The sequence below is a fragment of the Podarcis bocagei genome, assembly GCF_964188305.1.
Source record: "Podarcis bocagei genome assembly, chromosome: 4".
NCBI classification, from domain to species: domain Eukaryota; kingdom Metazoa; phylum Chordata; class Lepidosauria; order Squamata; family Lacertidae; genus Podarcis; species Podarcis bocagei.
In genome coordinates, this window is record NC_138128.1 from 19,084,469 (window position 1) to 19,100,486 (window position 16,018).

Sequence of the window (16,018 nt, forward strand, 5' to 3'; positions counted from 1 at the left end):
CAAAATTCAGCGCCCCCTTGACTCTCACACTTCTTCTTAAATCATAGTTGTGGCATCTCCACAGCATCCTCAGGCTCCACACCCAGTGTGAACAAAGCAGTTGGACTCACCTAAATCTGCCTCTGACTAGTCCAAGATTCCTTGGGCATTGTTGGAGTTATAATGCTCTTTTTGTTTTCTGTCTAAAAATACATTTTGTACTTCTGCAGCTCTTTGCACCCCCCCCCCAAAAAAAAAGACCTGATGATACCTCCCTCTTGTGTGTGAATGGGACCTGCTATGATTGTGTAGGATTAAGTACTGGAAGTGAGGGCTGCTGAATTTGACCTGAATCCTGAGCAAACATCCAGGTTGCTCTTTGGATGAAGTTTAGAACTTACCTTATCCAAATCCCCCATCCTTTGAATTGTTCACTTTTGCTAAGTTTCTGTTTGAGGTCCGCCAGGCAATTAACTTTCACTGTTGGGTATGGGAAGATTTCCAGCAGTAACTCAAGTGAAGGGACAGCCAAACTCTGTTCCTGGGAAAGGAAATATGAGTGTGTGTTTGTGTGTGTTTTCTAAACCAGCTCCAACAATACAGGTAGTTTCGTATGTGGCTGTATTTTTTTCATGATCTGTTTTGGGGTTTTTGGGTGACTTTTCCAGAGATCATTTTCTCACCCAGCAAATTGTGACATTTGTGCCTTTAGTTCTTGCGGAAAAGGACGCCCACTTCACACAGAGGCCTGCATGACGGGTGTGTGGGAGGTTGTGTGTGTGTGTGTGTGTGTGTGTGTGCTAGTGGTGGGCGATTCACTGCCCTTCAGCTACCTTGATGGCTGGTAGTACAACAGTATTACATCAAAATGATATGTGTGCTTCCAATCAATCATAAAATCATTAAAGGGCATTAAAAGGAATAACTCATTTGGCTGCAGAGAGCTCATGTGTGTGCCCTTGAATTCAAGAAGAGGGCACAGCCATGAGCCCACTGAGGCCAAACTCGTTACCTCTTTTAACACCCTTTAATGAAAGCAGTTAGAGTATGGATTTTAGTCACACTGAAGCAATAGAGACGGGGGGGGGGGGGGCAAAGGGGAAAGGGTTTAGCTAGAGGAAAAGCTCCTTTCAGTTCTTGAACTGGGCTCAGGAGCTTCCCATGCTATATGGGGGGAAAGACTCCTTAAAGGTATTAAAAAGAGGTTGTGTCTTTGAGGCCGAAGCTGAACACTGCAAGCCAGCTTCAGTAATGTCTGTGAAGGATAACAGCAACGGGAGACTAAATTTGTGCCCTGTAACAGAGGAAGTTGATAATTTCTGCAGCTCTGATGGGAAGATGCCTGATCATTCCCTGAGGGAATTATTTCTACATTTGATCCACACACAAAACTCATTTTCCCATCAAAAGGAGTTGCGCCTGTATAGCCATGGCAATGTATCACCCTAATAAAGGTCAATGAGATGTTCACACAAGGACCAAATGCAGGATATACCTGAACCGTATGAATAAGGAACTGTGATTGCCCAGGGTGGACAGAAGTGTTATAATCTGGTACTTAAGTTGTCCCAATAGAGAAGAATGAAAATGTAGGCTGGTTGCAAAGTAGTTATACATCAAACCACTTTCAGTGCCCAAGGCTGGCTTGACTTTCTTTACTTATGTCTTCATCTTCCTTATCCTCACTTCCTTTCATGAAGGACATCATGGGATTTCCAGGCAGGCTCCAATCCACACAATGACCAGACCTAGACCTGCTTAGCTTCAACATGGTTGTTCCAATAATTTTGGAGGTGGGAGCCTGGTGGCTTAAGCATGGTACTCGGCAGTTTCAGCTAGGAGCCTGCCAGGATAAGTGTGGAAGACTATCAGAAGGTTGGTGAGGACCAAGGATGGCAACAAGCAGGCCAGTGAAGAAGCTACTTTCCCTGCATTATAAACACTTATATGGGCCTATGAACTAAGCATGAATGCCAATGTCAGTTTCCTTTTCTTCCAAAAATCACAGGGGCAAGAAGAGATCCTGTGGTGATAACATTTCTTTTGAAATTGCGGCATTTTAAAATAGAGCAACCACAGTAAAAAAAAATCCAAAACACACTGTGTTTATCTTACAGTTTTGGAAATCTCCTATACCAGTACTTTGAGGTTGGCTGAGTCTTGTTCCCTCCACTCCACCCTCCAAAACTTGTATCCACACATTTGCTTTAGCTGTTGTTTTTTATGCCCAAGAAGCTTTGCTGCCTGAGGCAGAATAGCAAATGGAGGTCCCTCTCCCCCAAAACAAGGTGTTTTGTACACAAAGATACTTACTTCGCCAAAGCTTTATTAGGCATTACGAATATAGGCCATCATAAAACATCCATATATAAAACATTAAAATATATACAAAAACAGCCATGTAAAATATGTAATAATGAGGATTTTCATTGGAGTTTCTTCCCGCTAAATAGTTCCATTCACTAAGAGATACTATTGACAAAAACTCAGCCACCCTTGCAGTTACTTCCGGGTTAATGTCAGACAGATAGAATTTGATACTTTCCTTGTGCCATGATGCTAGATTACCCCCCAAAATGGGATAGCACGTATTTGCATAGCTACCTTTGTACACTAAGATGTCTGAGTTGTTTTGGCACCTTAGAAAGAAAATCCCACAAGTGCTACCTTATCAGGACACCCAAAATCAGCTCCCTCCTTCTGCCTATTGGTAGGGCCCTTCCTCCTGGTATCACCACAGGGACCAGGTATCTGTTCCTTGCTTTGCTTGAAAGCTCCCCCCTTTTCTCCATAGGCCCAAATGTTGCCAACTTACTTTTGTGTGTGTTGAACTGGTGGCAATGAAGCCATCTTTGCTGCTTTCTGAGCTGGATCTGTTTCAGCTGGAACACAGTGAGTCAGATTCTGAGAGAATGTTACTCGTGGGAGCATTTTGGATAAATTTAAAACCTGCTCCATGTGATAAATGAGCTAATGGAAGAAAAAGAAGTGGGGGGTGGGGGGACGGGACACCCAAGCAACAGATTTATGTTTGTAACAGATTTTTTTCCTCAGGACTGAGAGACAATATGTAGAACAATGGAAGTGGGTCTCCTTGAAGCAAACGGGCACAGATGTATCCAAGTAAGTAATGATAGGGCTAGTGTTGCAGGGAAAATTTCAATCCATAAACATAACATGACAGAAGAGACACTCAGGGTCAAATTAATCCTTATGGCAAGCATAACATAAGGCATAAGACCAGACATAAGATACTGGTCACTGTGTTTGCCGTTGGCAAGTCAGAAATCGTTTTTTGAAGCAGGCAAATGTCAATACTGTTGCCATCTGAGAAGCCAGTTCAAACATTCCTTGAGTCAGCTGTTCAGAAATAACATGTGAGTAGCAACTGATTCATGTGAGTAGACTCATTGTGTGACAGAGAAGGCATTATCAGAACGGAACAGCAGCTCCTTCCATGAAAATCAACACTGAGTTCTCAACACACCCTTCTCACAGAAGAATTAGCTCCTTTGAGAGTTTCTCCTTCAGCATTCTTCATCTGCACTTACTGACTGACCCAAATAACGCACCCTAATTTTTTTTTGTGTGTGTGTGGTTCTTGCGTTGAGGAAAACTCAACTAGAGTTCCCATCTGGACAACTTCTGGCAGCCACATCTGGGCAGGGCCAGAGGCAAAAAGTGGGCAAAGTAATGAATGTCAATTTTGTATACAAAACTAGTTTCCACACGCACTCACACATGCCCCTCTATCCTCTGTCCAGGCAACCAAGAGGTATTACCAGAGTTCAAGAATGCATTTCAGTCTGGGGAAAAGCAGTGTGCAAAGCTGGGCTGGTGAAGGGTGTGGCATGAGGGGTGTGGCTAAGGAGCGCCTGGGGCCTGAGTACAGTCCAAGGGGCCAGATAGAGGGACCTGGGGACTACATTTGGGGCCCATGCCTGAGACCCCCTCTCTTTGACTCTTTTCTTTATATATTTCCAAAATAGGCAAATCACTATCTGTGTAAGCAATTGTTTAGAACAGTGGTTCCCAACTGGTGGTCCGCAGAACCCAGGGAGTCTGTGTAACCCACCCAGCGGGTCAATGGCACCATTCACATAACAAAACCAGCAAAACCAAACTTTTGTTTACCTTAGCATAGTATGGGAGTAAAAAAGATCAGGGAGAAGCAAAGCAGCTGTGAGCTTTTCTCTGAGAAGCCAGACTTTCATGCATTCCCAGTAAGATGTAGCGTGGCTGGGGTAATTTAGTAATTTTAGAAGGTGAACATTACTTTTTGCAAATTTATTCAGTGAAGGGTCTTAAAAATATGTTTTGGGGTATAAGGAATTCAAATCTGCTATTATTATTTTAGTGACTGAACAGCAATTAGGTTGGTAGGTCTATGTTTGATTAAAAAGCACATAAACTGCTCTTGGAAAACCAAAGAATTTTAATTTACCTTCTGAATATGTCAGATGATTCTCAATAATAATAGTAAGTACTTGGCAATCATTTTAACATGATTTCTATGCAATTTTACACATGTTCTACTTACCAAGCAAAACTTAATTATATCAATTTAACCAATATATATTTTGAATTCCCAAGTCACGTTACAACTTTTTTAGCACCCGTCATTTTTGGAATTTGGAAGTTTTAATATTCAACATGCCCCATATGCAGTACGGAGCGGGGGAAGCCTGGTTGTCTGAATGCATCCTGAGAACACAAGACAGAATGCAAAAGGCCTGGTGAAGGGGTAGTGACTCATCATGTGCTCAGTTCTGTGCTACATCATGCCATGTGGCATCACTGTTTCCTCTGAGCACTCTTGATTCTGACCAGGAGTGGAAGGAACTGGAGGAGGAGGAGGAGGAAGGAGGAGGAGGAGGAGGAGGAGGAGTAGGAGGAGGAAGGAAGGATGGATGGATATTACGGAACCAAGCCCTTTTGGTGAAGCCCCATCCCTTCAGTTTCCCAAGCAGGAAACCCTAAGGATGCTTCTTCTCCCAGAGGAGGATCCAGACAGCAAGGAGGATCCAGTGCCGTCTTCCAGGGAGAGGTGGCACATCAAGAGATTCAATCCACTAGACATAGCATCCACCTGCAGGCCAGGAATTCCCACTGGGACACGGGTTCTTGAAAATAACTGGAAATTCTCCACCTCTGCTTAAAGGTTGGGTGGTAAGCATGGAAACTTGTTGGAACAACATCATAGCTCCTGAGCAGTCTTGGAACTCTACTAATCTCACACCCCTGAACCTTGATCCTTACTCCTGGGCCAGACTTCTTTGTTTTGTAAGACCTCCAGGACTAGATTTTGCTCTTTGCTTGCCACTGAACTTGTACCACTAGATTGCTATAATACCCCCCTCTTTCCCCCTTTTTTTACTTCGAGTAAAAATGGCACATATCAGTGGTTTGGATCAGGAGACAAGACACATTGCTTCTTGGCTGACCCACAGTGTCAAGGCAACCACCACAGACCGTGACATTGCACTGTGGCCAGCCAAAATGCTCTAGGCCTCACTGACATTGGGCATTCTATTGAGAATCAGATTCACATTTACAGAACCTCTGATCTTTGCATATGCTACTGCTCACAATGGACATCACTGATGGACACAATATTGGTTATCCTATATCTGCGGTCCAAGATGCTGCGTTAACCTACGATTCTACTAGGCTGTGTGCTGTATCTTGCTTAAGGCTCCTTCTCTCATACTGGAAGCAGGAGACCCAGCCGTGCAGATTCACCCTGATGTGCCAGCATTGCAGCTTGAAGGATCAGGCCATGAGAGAATGACCTGGACAAAAAAGAAATGCCTTCAGGATAATGTCTAGGTGAGCATTTGTGGAGCATTAAGAGATGATCACCTGTCAGGCAAAGGGATTGACCCAGATCGGGGGAAGAGTGTGGAAGAGAATTTTAATGAATTCCTGCGGCGGTAAGACTATGCGGAGCAGAAAAAGAGCTTTGAGTTATGCATGGTGGCACAATAAAGCACACTGCAGGGAAGTCCAGCGCAAGGCCTCAGTGAGGTGAAGCTTGATGAAAAGATAGAGGGAAATGAGGATAAAGCTGGCAGAAACAGCCCCTCTTCAGAACCGTGACGTTCAAGGCAATGGTTTCACATGTGATGCTAAGAGCACAATTTTCAAGCAATGTGTAAGTTGGCCAACTGCATTCCCTGTGGGCACATAAGGAACTAGGCCAGTTCACACCTTACTGCTGGACCAGAGCTGCTATTGAAAAGCTGCTTCCGTTTGGCCAGGAGGTACCCTGGATCAGTATTCTTCAACTTTGATGACCTTTCCAGATGATGTTGACCTACATCTTCCATCATCCCTGGGGAGGATGGGAGCTATAGCACAACAACGTTTGAGGCCCTAAGGTTAAAAAAAACCACTGGCCTGGATTGTTCGATTAGGTCCTACACCAGCATCCCCAATGGAGGTTCAGTACCAGTTTGAAAACTCAGTGTACCACCTGGGTACTCCACGATAGGATAGATGCTCTTGGGCAGACCCAACACCTCCTACCAAGTGGATGAAGATCCTGGCAATGGGGTAAGGTAAGGTTACCAGATGTCCCTGTTTCCCTGGAACAGTCTCCGGTTTTACAAATCAGTCCCCTGACAAAATCCATCCATTTAATAGGAAGTTGAAAAGTGTCCCCGGATTCATTGGAAAAAATCTGGTAACCTTAGGGTAAGGGGGAGGTTGGTCCATGGCAAGGAATAGGAGCAAGTCAGGAAAACATGGGAAGGGAGCGTGATCTAGAATTTTATAGGCGTGCATTGTGCAATTTCTTATTAACTGTTCAAGACACTTCTCTGCTGCTCTGGCTGGTTATCCTGTAGCTCCATCCTTTTACTAGAGTTGATGGCAGGTGGTAGGCTGGATCCCAGCCTGATATTTCTGGGGTGCTGGATTCATGATCTACTAAGAGTTCACATTCTGACCCTTGTATGCATTACTCCAGTGAAATGGAAGGTGTCATTCCTGCTCTCCCTTCAGAAACAACCAGTAGCGACATATGAATTAAACACAAGTGACAAGAAGCTGTGTTGTATGAACCAATACCTTTTACCTTGGGAAGTCCCTGTAGGCAATCGATGGGAGACCTGCAGCTTGCCAGATCTTGTTGCACTCAGGAGTAGATGTTGTGGTGGAGCACTGGTGCTCACCTAACCTTCTAACAGCTGAGCTACTGCTGCTTATTGGGAAGGAGAGAGGGGCAGCAGGCAGGTCGGTGTGGTGCAAACACTCCAGCAGGGGCATCAGATTGGCTCTGCCAGTCTATTTGCACTGTGCCAGCCATTTGCAACACCTCACCCTTCCCCTTCTTCTTCCCAGTAAGCAACAGCGACTCAGTTGTTGGGAGGAGAGTGCCAACCCCACCACTGCACCGTCTGTTACTGGTTGGACTGCAGTTCCCATTGGCCATGTTGCCTGGGGCTGATGGGAGTCGGAGTACAACTATACAGTGGTGCCTCGCAATGCCTCGCAAGACGGAAAACTCGCTAGACGAAAGAGTTTTCCGTTTTGGAGGTGCTTCGCAAAACGAATTTCCTATGGGCTTGCTTCGATGTCAATGTCTTGCGAGTTCCTGCTGGTTTTTTCCTCCCCCCCCCCCTTTTTCTAAGCCGCTAAGCCACTTATCAGCTGATCCGATCAGCAGATAAGCCGCTAAAAGCCACTAAAAGCCGCTAATAGCGCTAATAGCGCTAATCCGCTAATCCTTCAATGGGCTTGCTTCGCAATACGAAAAAACTGCTAGACGAAGAGAATCACAGAACGGATTCTTTTTGTCTTGCAAGGCACCACTGTAGCTTGAAGGACAGAGGTTCACTGCCCCTCCTGCAAACAGTTTTTCACAAAGACTTGAAGCTGGCTTATGCTAGAATCGTTTGGGTGTTACTAGTGGATAAAGGATGGGCAAGCAGTATTGCACCCACTGGCTCTGCTGTGGTTTTGCACATCCAGCTCAACATGGGCACCAAGGCTCTGTCTGCATGATTGCATGTAATAATAATAATAATAATAATAGTAATAATAATAATAATAATAATAATTTATTATTTATACCCCGCCCATCTGGCTGAGTTTCCCAAGCCACTCTGGGCAGCTTCCAACTGAATATTAAAAACAATACAGCATTAGACATTAAGAACTTCCCTAAAGAGGGCTGCCTTCAGTTGTCTTTTAAAAGTAAAATAGTTGTTTATTGCCTTGACATCTGCTGGGAGGGCGTTCCACAGGGCAGGCGCCACTACCGAGAAGGCCCTCTGCCTGGTTCCCTGTAACCTTAGTTCTCGCAATGAGGGAACCGCCAGAAGGCCCTCGGCGCTGGATCTCAGTGTCCAGGCTGAACGATGGGGGTGGAGACGCTCCTTTAGGTATAGAGGACCGAAGCCATTTAGGGCTTTAAAGGTCAGCACCAACACTTTGAATTGTGCTCAGAAACGTACTGGGAGCCAATGCAGATCTCTCAGAACCGGTGTTATGTGGTCCCGGCGGCCACTCCCAGTCACTAGTCTAGCTGCCGCATTCTGGATTAATTGCAGTTTCCGGGTCACCTTCAAAGGTAGCCCCACATAGAGCGCATTGCAGTAGTCCAAGCGGGAGATAACCAGAGCATGCACCACTCTGGTGAGACAGTCCACGGGCAGGTAGGGTCTTAGCCTGCGTACCAGGTGGAGCTAGTAGACAGCTGCCCTGGACACAGAATTAACCTGTGCCTCCATGGACAACTGTGAGTCCAAAATGACTCCCAGGCTGCGCACCTGGTCCTTCAGGGGCACAATTACCCCATTCAGGACCAGGGAATCCCCCACACCCGCCCACCCCCTGTCCCCCAAAAGCAGTACTTCTGTCTTGTCAGGATTCAACTTCAATCTGTTAGCCGCCATCCATCCTCCAACCGCCTCCAGGCACTCACACAGGACCTTCACCGCCTTCACTGGTTCTGATTTAAAGGAGAGGTAGAGCTGGGTGTCATCTGCATACTGATGAACACCCAGTCCAAACCCCCTGATGATCTCTCCCAGCGGCTTCATATAGATATTAAAAAGCATGGGGGAGAGGACGGAACCCTGAGGCACCCCACAAGTGAGAGCCCAGGGGTCTGAACACTCATCCCCCAACACCACTTTCAGGAGAAAGGAGCGGAACCACCGTATAACAGTGCCCCCAGCTCCCAGCCCCTCAAGACAGTCCAGAAGGATGTTATGGTCGATGGTGTCAAAGGCCGCTGAGAGATCCAGCAGAACTAGGAAACAGCTCTCACCTTTGTCCCTAGACCGCCAGAGATCATCAACCAGCGCGATGTAGACACTGCAATGTGGAAAAGCATGGAGCCAGTGAGCATATTCCATTTTTCTCCTGATTCAGTGCTCAATCTGCACTGGAGCAACGTGATCTGCAGAGTCCATGTAGCCAAATGGCTGTACATAGGCAGGGCTCTTTCCTGTCTTTGTTGTCTACTGTCCTTTCCCTTGAGATTCATCCTGGGACCTTGGTTCTAACTGCAAAGGGTTGCCATACATCCGGGAATTCCCAGACAATGTCCTCTTTTGGTGTCCTACATCTGGGGAGTATTTTAAAGCAAATGTCCTGGATTTTGGATATATATATATATAAAAAGTGCACAGGTAGCTCTGGCTTGGACTCTGGCTCTGGCATGGGCAACCTGGGCTCTGGTCATGGTGACGGCAGCCCAAACTCTAGCATGGGTGAACTGGGCTCTGGTTCAGGCTCTGGCTGTGGTGTTGGTATCCCAGGCTCTGGTTCAGCCATGGGCATGGGTGATCCAGACTCTGGGTGTGGTGTGGGCAGTGGGCTATTGGGCAATTGCCCTAAAATGTGTCCAGATTTTGACCTCTTGAAATATGGCAACCCCAGTAGCACCAGCTATGTTCTACAACTGAGCTATGGGGACAGAGGTTGACTGACTTCCATTGTTGGGTCAGGGACAGAATTACCTTCCAGATCCGATTGGCTGTTTACCCAGATTCTATTTATGCTGTGGTTCCTTTCTGGGCTTTGTGAACCAGAGAGCTGGCAGTATGGGGGCAGATGGACTTGGGGTCCCTTACCAATCCTTGTGATCCTCACAAACCATGGCTAATAGCATCTTTGAAACCATTGCTTCCCTAAAGTAAGAATGAGAAATAGATTGAAAGACACACTACCCTGGTTTTAAATATATTTATCAAATAAAGTAGCAATAATGAAGATGGTGATGATGAGTGCTATATTCTATAGAAAATGTGAATGGCTCAGTAGACTGGTAATTAGATTTGAAGCCTTTCACCTCTTACTCAGTAGTCTGAAGCTAGCTCACTACTGACTCCAAGGCATTATCACATGATTAATGCCCTATGAAAACCACTGGAGGTTTTCATCTAGTGACTGCTTCTGTCCCCATTTAACTCCCGGAGAGCTTTGCCATTATGTGGTACTACCTCTAAGTTATGCCTTTAACTTCCCTCTGCACAGTGAACTTTCTTCTGCCCTGCTCTCTAAGCATATATTCAACTGCCTGTGAACCTTAGAAGTGGGCCTCACTCATTCATCCTTCTCTTATTCTTCTGATTATTCAAAATGCACATTTCTGAAATACAGTGGTACCTCGGGTTACATACGCTTCAGGTTACAGACTCTGCTAACCCAGAAATAGCACCTCGGGTTAAGAACTTTGCTTCAGGATGAGAACAGAAATCGTGCGGCAGCGGCATGGCAGCAGTGGGAGGCCCCATTAGCTAAAGTGGTGTCTCAGGTTAATAACAGTTTCAGGTTAAGAACGGACCTCCGGAACGAATTAAGTACATAACCAGAGGTACCACTGTACAAAGCCTGCGAACTCTGCTGTTCTGATTGTTTTGCTGCCGCATGCATTATTCGAAAGTTGGAATGTCAATGTTCCCTCAACGTTTGCATTGGTAATCCTGTATGCTGGATATTATTATTGTTATCATCATCATCATTATCATTACTGTTAGATTAGAAGCTAAGAAGAGCCCTGTTGGGTCAGAACCTGAATAGCGGTTACACACTGATACAGGATGGCTCAGCACCCCAAAATTCCCCGCAAAGCCAACTTGTGACAAGATTTTCATTTGAACAATGGGTTGTATGGATTGCTTTCAGAGGAACAAAGCCTCAGATTGAGGATGCAGTCACTTTTTCAAACAGCTGAATGAAAATCTGGAATAAACCTGGAATCTGCAAACCACCTTGGAAATGACGCTTTCCACACCGCATAAGGGAATTTGTGTGACCTCCATACCTGTTGGGTCAACAGAGCCCTCAAAGCCCCAGGGAGCAAGTTGCCTCTGGCAGCTCCCCCAAATTCCTTGTACTTCGCCAAATGAATCAGCTTCACGATTCTCTCATCTTTCACCCTCCCACTTGGAACTGCCACATGCTCCCCTGCTCGGATGAATCTCATCTCACCACTGAACGGAACCCACTCTGTTCTCTCCACACAGAACGTGCCTGCGAAGCTACATACTCATGCTTGTGCTGTGGATATTATTAGAAATGCAAATAGACCTTGAAATGCTGCATTGGGTGCATGAAGCTTGCCTCTTCCCAAACAGAGACTTTTCTGGCTCTTTCTGAGCTCACCTTTTGACACAATGAAATGATCTGACAACACAGTTGTACCTCACTATGTTTTCTCTTTGATTTTAATGAGAGATAGTGCTGGAAAGATCTCCTCTCTAACATCTGCAGTAATACGACGATGACTAGAGAGTGTCTGGCCATGTGCAGAGTACCAGTTCCTCTCTAATAAAGAACTACAAGCTGCCTCTATATATCTGGTGTCAGAGGACAGAGCATCTAGGTCAGAGGCCTACTGTGTTCTTGCAAATTAGAGAGTCAGGACCAAATTAGCTGAGTTGGTGAATGGGTGATGGCCTCTGTGGCTGTATCAAGTTTTGCACTCCTATCTCTTAAACATCTAGAAGAACTTGCCTCATGTCATGCCATCACGATAGTCCACCATTTCCCAATGGTGTAGAGCAGCCTTTCTCAACCTGTGGCTCCCCAGCTGTTGTTGAACTACAACTCCCATCACCCCTAGCTAGCAAGGCCAGAGCTCAGGGATGATGGGAGTTGTAGTCCAACAACAGCTGGGGACCCACGGGTTGAAAACCGCTGGTGTAGAGCATTTTTCTTCAACCTGGGGTCCCCAGACGTTGGTGGAATACAACTCCCATCATTCCTTGCTACTGGCTAAGCTGGCTATTGATGAGGGGATTCTAATTCAGCAATATCCAGGAGGCCCAGGGTTAAAGAAGTCTTAAAGAAGGAGAAAATCAAGACAAAGAAATATCATGGATGAGAACAGGGCTGTTAATTGTTTCTAGACAAACTGGATGCATGAAAACTCAGCATGAGAGGTAGTATACCTTTGAATATCAATTGCTGGAAATCACAAGAAGGAAAGTACAATTGTACTCGTGGTCTGCTTGTAGTCTTCTCTGCCAGGCCACCATGGGAGGCAAATTGCTGGACTAGACTGGTGTTTGACCTAGTTCAACAGAACTTTTCTTATGTTCCTTCTAGACAAGCTATGGGGACCTGTATGTTAAATATTATTGAGAAACATTGGTATGTTTGAATTCACAGTCACAGTTGGCACCTGGTTGGCTGCTGTGATATATGGGATGCTAGAATACACTAGTGGACAAAATTGTGGAAACCTTTTGGGGAAAGTGTATTTCTGAGGTTTGGTGGCTCATAGCACATGATGCGCTCTCTAAACACTCATGCTCATTGGCTACGTTCAAATGAAGGAAAGCTAAAGTATATCAACCTAAGCAAGTTGTGCTTCCCTTTTCTGGTTATTTTACTATAACTTTTTATAGAATACAGATAATTGAACAAACTTTGTTGCATTACATTCTTCATTAAATTATCTTTCCATTGATATATAACTTTATAGTATTACTATAAAAAAGTGGTGTTATGAGCCATCAAATCTCAGAAATACACTTTCCCCAAAAGGTTTCCACAGTTTTGGCCACCATTGCAGATGGCCTTGAACCCACAGGACTCTTCTTAAGTTTTCAGGACCCATGGTTGAATGACATAAACCAGCACTGATTCATCTAAACATTTGCCCTGTAGAAGCCATGAGAATGCTGGTTTGGGAGAGGCAGGTGGACCCAGGGGCTAGGCTGGTAGAGAAAGCCATTATAATTCAGTACCTTTTAAAGGAGGATTAGACAACTTCATGAAGGAAGGATCTATCAATGACTACCAGTCATTAACCACCAAGTTCATTGGCAGTATCCCACTCAGCACCAATTGTAGAGGATTAACAGTAGGAGAAGCCTATTGCTTTCATGCCCCGTGGGCTTCCTGGAGGCCTCAGGTTGGCTGGTGGGAAGAAGGATGCTAAACTCAATAAACCTTTGATCTGATCCAGCAGCATGGTGCAGTGGCTAGAGTGCTGGACAAGGACCTAAAGATCACAATTACAATCTTTACCCAGCCATGAAGCTCACCGGGTGACCTTGGTCAGCTACTGCCTCTCAGCCTCATGTACCTCACAAGAAGGGGGTTAAATGAGAACCATGGACACCACACCTTGAGAACCTTGGAGAAAGAGGTGGGGCATAAATGCAAATAAATAGGAACATTAAGAAGTGGGACATGCACCTTGTGAACTATATTGCGTTGCCACTGGGCTTCTTGTGGAGCCTGCCTGCATTAATAGCAACAGCACCGGTGAGGCAGTCTTCTGCCAGCAGATCTTTGGGTGCTTGCAAATGCCCCGACCTTGTCACTCCCTAGATTCATCCCTGGCATAGTTCCTTCCTCCCTTCAGCTGCTTTATCTTCTCCACTGCTTGGTGGTGAGCTTCCCACTCCTCTCTCCCTCTCTCCTGGCGATCTTCCCCAAAGAAGTGTCAGGGGAGGACCTGTTAGGAAAGGCAACGAGTTGCTTTTACAGAGCAGATTGAATGGAGCATTAAACGGCTGCATTAAGGAGGACTGCAGTGAGGCTAATGGTGGCCTCCGGTGGAAATGCAATGCTCTAATAATGCTCTCAGAAAAGGGGCACTTCCCAGGCAAGATCCCTTATCTGGTTCGTGCAAAAGGGTGTCCAAAGGTGATCCTTTTAGAAGGCTGGGCAGGGTCACCTGAACACCATAATTAAGAGAGGAGGTTGCCAAAAGAGGGTTACTATTTCCAGCTGCAACTCAGGGAGATCTGCTGATAATTATGGTTTCCTGCTAATCTAATTTTTACCATGTCAGTATTCTTTTATTTCCTGGAAAGACAAGGCATTTATTCAGATTCATAACCTACCCTCTCTCTGCTGAGGCCCGTGGCAACTGATAGCAATATAAAAATAGTGGCCATAAAGCAATCAATAGTTTTTAAACATCAGCAACAGATAGATGGATGAACGGGCTGGAAAGGCAGCACAGCATAGATTAGTTTTAAAAAGAAGCAGCGGCAGTCATGATTCTATGTTAGCAGCACCATCATCAATAATAATAAATATATATTTCAAGGTCAGTAGGACCCTAAAGGGCATACATGCTGGAGTTGTGTGTTTTGTTTCCTAATATCACAAAAAACCCCACACCATTTTATTTCATATAGTCAAGGATCAATTGTTTTATCATGAATATTTTTGATGAGATTATATAAGGCACAAAATACTCTCAGAGGGATGGGGTGACGATTAGTAATGCAGTACACCAGGGGAAGATTCAGTTCTACGTTTACCTCTGTCAGGGATTTCCTTCTTGCGAGTGTAGCATGTAGGTTCAAGGAATAGACAGCAGCTCTATATGTTTGGGATAGTCAACTGATGGTCTCAGGATCTACCTGGCTCCCAAACTTATTGCTGGGCTCTGAGCATAGTCCCTCAATGCAAAGACCTCCATCCTTGCTATGCTTCTGAGCTGGTTTCTTCCAAACCACACAGGTCCTTCTCTCCACCATCCCTCAGGATGAGCCACAAGAGATTTACTCAGAGATCTCCCCTCACAACCTCAGGTGATAATGAAGGCAAATGGCAATCAGTGTGCCACAGTGGTCAGAGTGTCAGATCAGGACCTGGCAGACCAGGGGTCCAGTTCTCACTTGACCATGAAGCTCACTAAGTGACCTTGGGCCAATCGCTCTCTCAGCCTCGCAGGGATGTTGTGAGGATAAAACAGGGAGGGCAGTGTTTACTACCTGGAGCCCCTTACAGGTAAGTTAGGTTATAAATGTCATAATAAATTGATATGTATAGAGAGAGAGGTTTAAAATGCAATGTATATAGAAACTCTTCTCTTACACAAGAGAGTTTGCTTGCTTATTTATTTCCACATTCCTCCAAGGAGCTCAATATAGCATACATGATTCTTTCATCATCACCCACCTTGTCGTGGACAGCTCAGTTGGTTAGAGCATGGTGCTGATAATGCCAAGGTTGCAAGTTCAATCCCTATATGGGACAACTGCATATTCCTGCATTGCAGGGAGTTTGATTAGATGAACCTCAGGGTCCCTTCCAACTCTACAATTCTATCTACCTATCATCTATCTGTCATCTATCATCTCTCAATAAAATTCAAGGTAGGACAAGCCAAGCAACAGCAACTTGTCCAAAGTCAATCCATTGAGCTTCAGGGCTGAGTAGGGATTTGAACCCAAGTCTCCACAATCCTAGCCCACAACAATGACCATGGCACTACAAACAGCCCATGCTGTTCTAAGCTAGTGAGTATGACCAATATCTTCAGACCTAGCTCAATTCAAAAGATGGCTCCTGTTAAAACAAAACAACAACAACAACAATCATGTTACTAATCAGGACCAAATATCTACCCTGCACTAAACATTCTGGAATAACAACCTCTGTGTTAGCTTCAGACTGTGCCATTTTGTGATTGCAGTGCATAACAAATGGGAATACCATTGCCTCCAAAGGAATATGATTCAAAGGGTGGGGGAAAACACACTGTTCTGGTGCTTCCAGAGATAAACCTGTTTCTTTCTTTCAGGTATTACGTATCAGGTGTGCTGGAACAGCA

General features: G+C 45.2%; 1 long non-coding RNA gene across 2 annotated transcripts in view; it reads right to left on the bottom strand.

Moving 5' to 3' along the window:
• The window catches only part of LOC308585180, a 59,440-nt gene that overhangs the window by 41,421 nt on the left and 2,001 nt on the right, over positions 1–16,018 (bottom strand). For both annotated transcript variants that reach the window (XR_014007121.1, XR_014007122.1), the window contains exon 2: positions 381–520. This is a non-coding gene — a long non-coding RNA (uncharacterized lncRNA). The remainder of the gene's footprint in view (positions 1–380; positions 521–16,018) is intronic.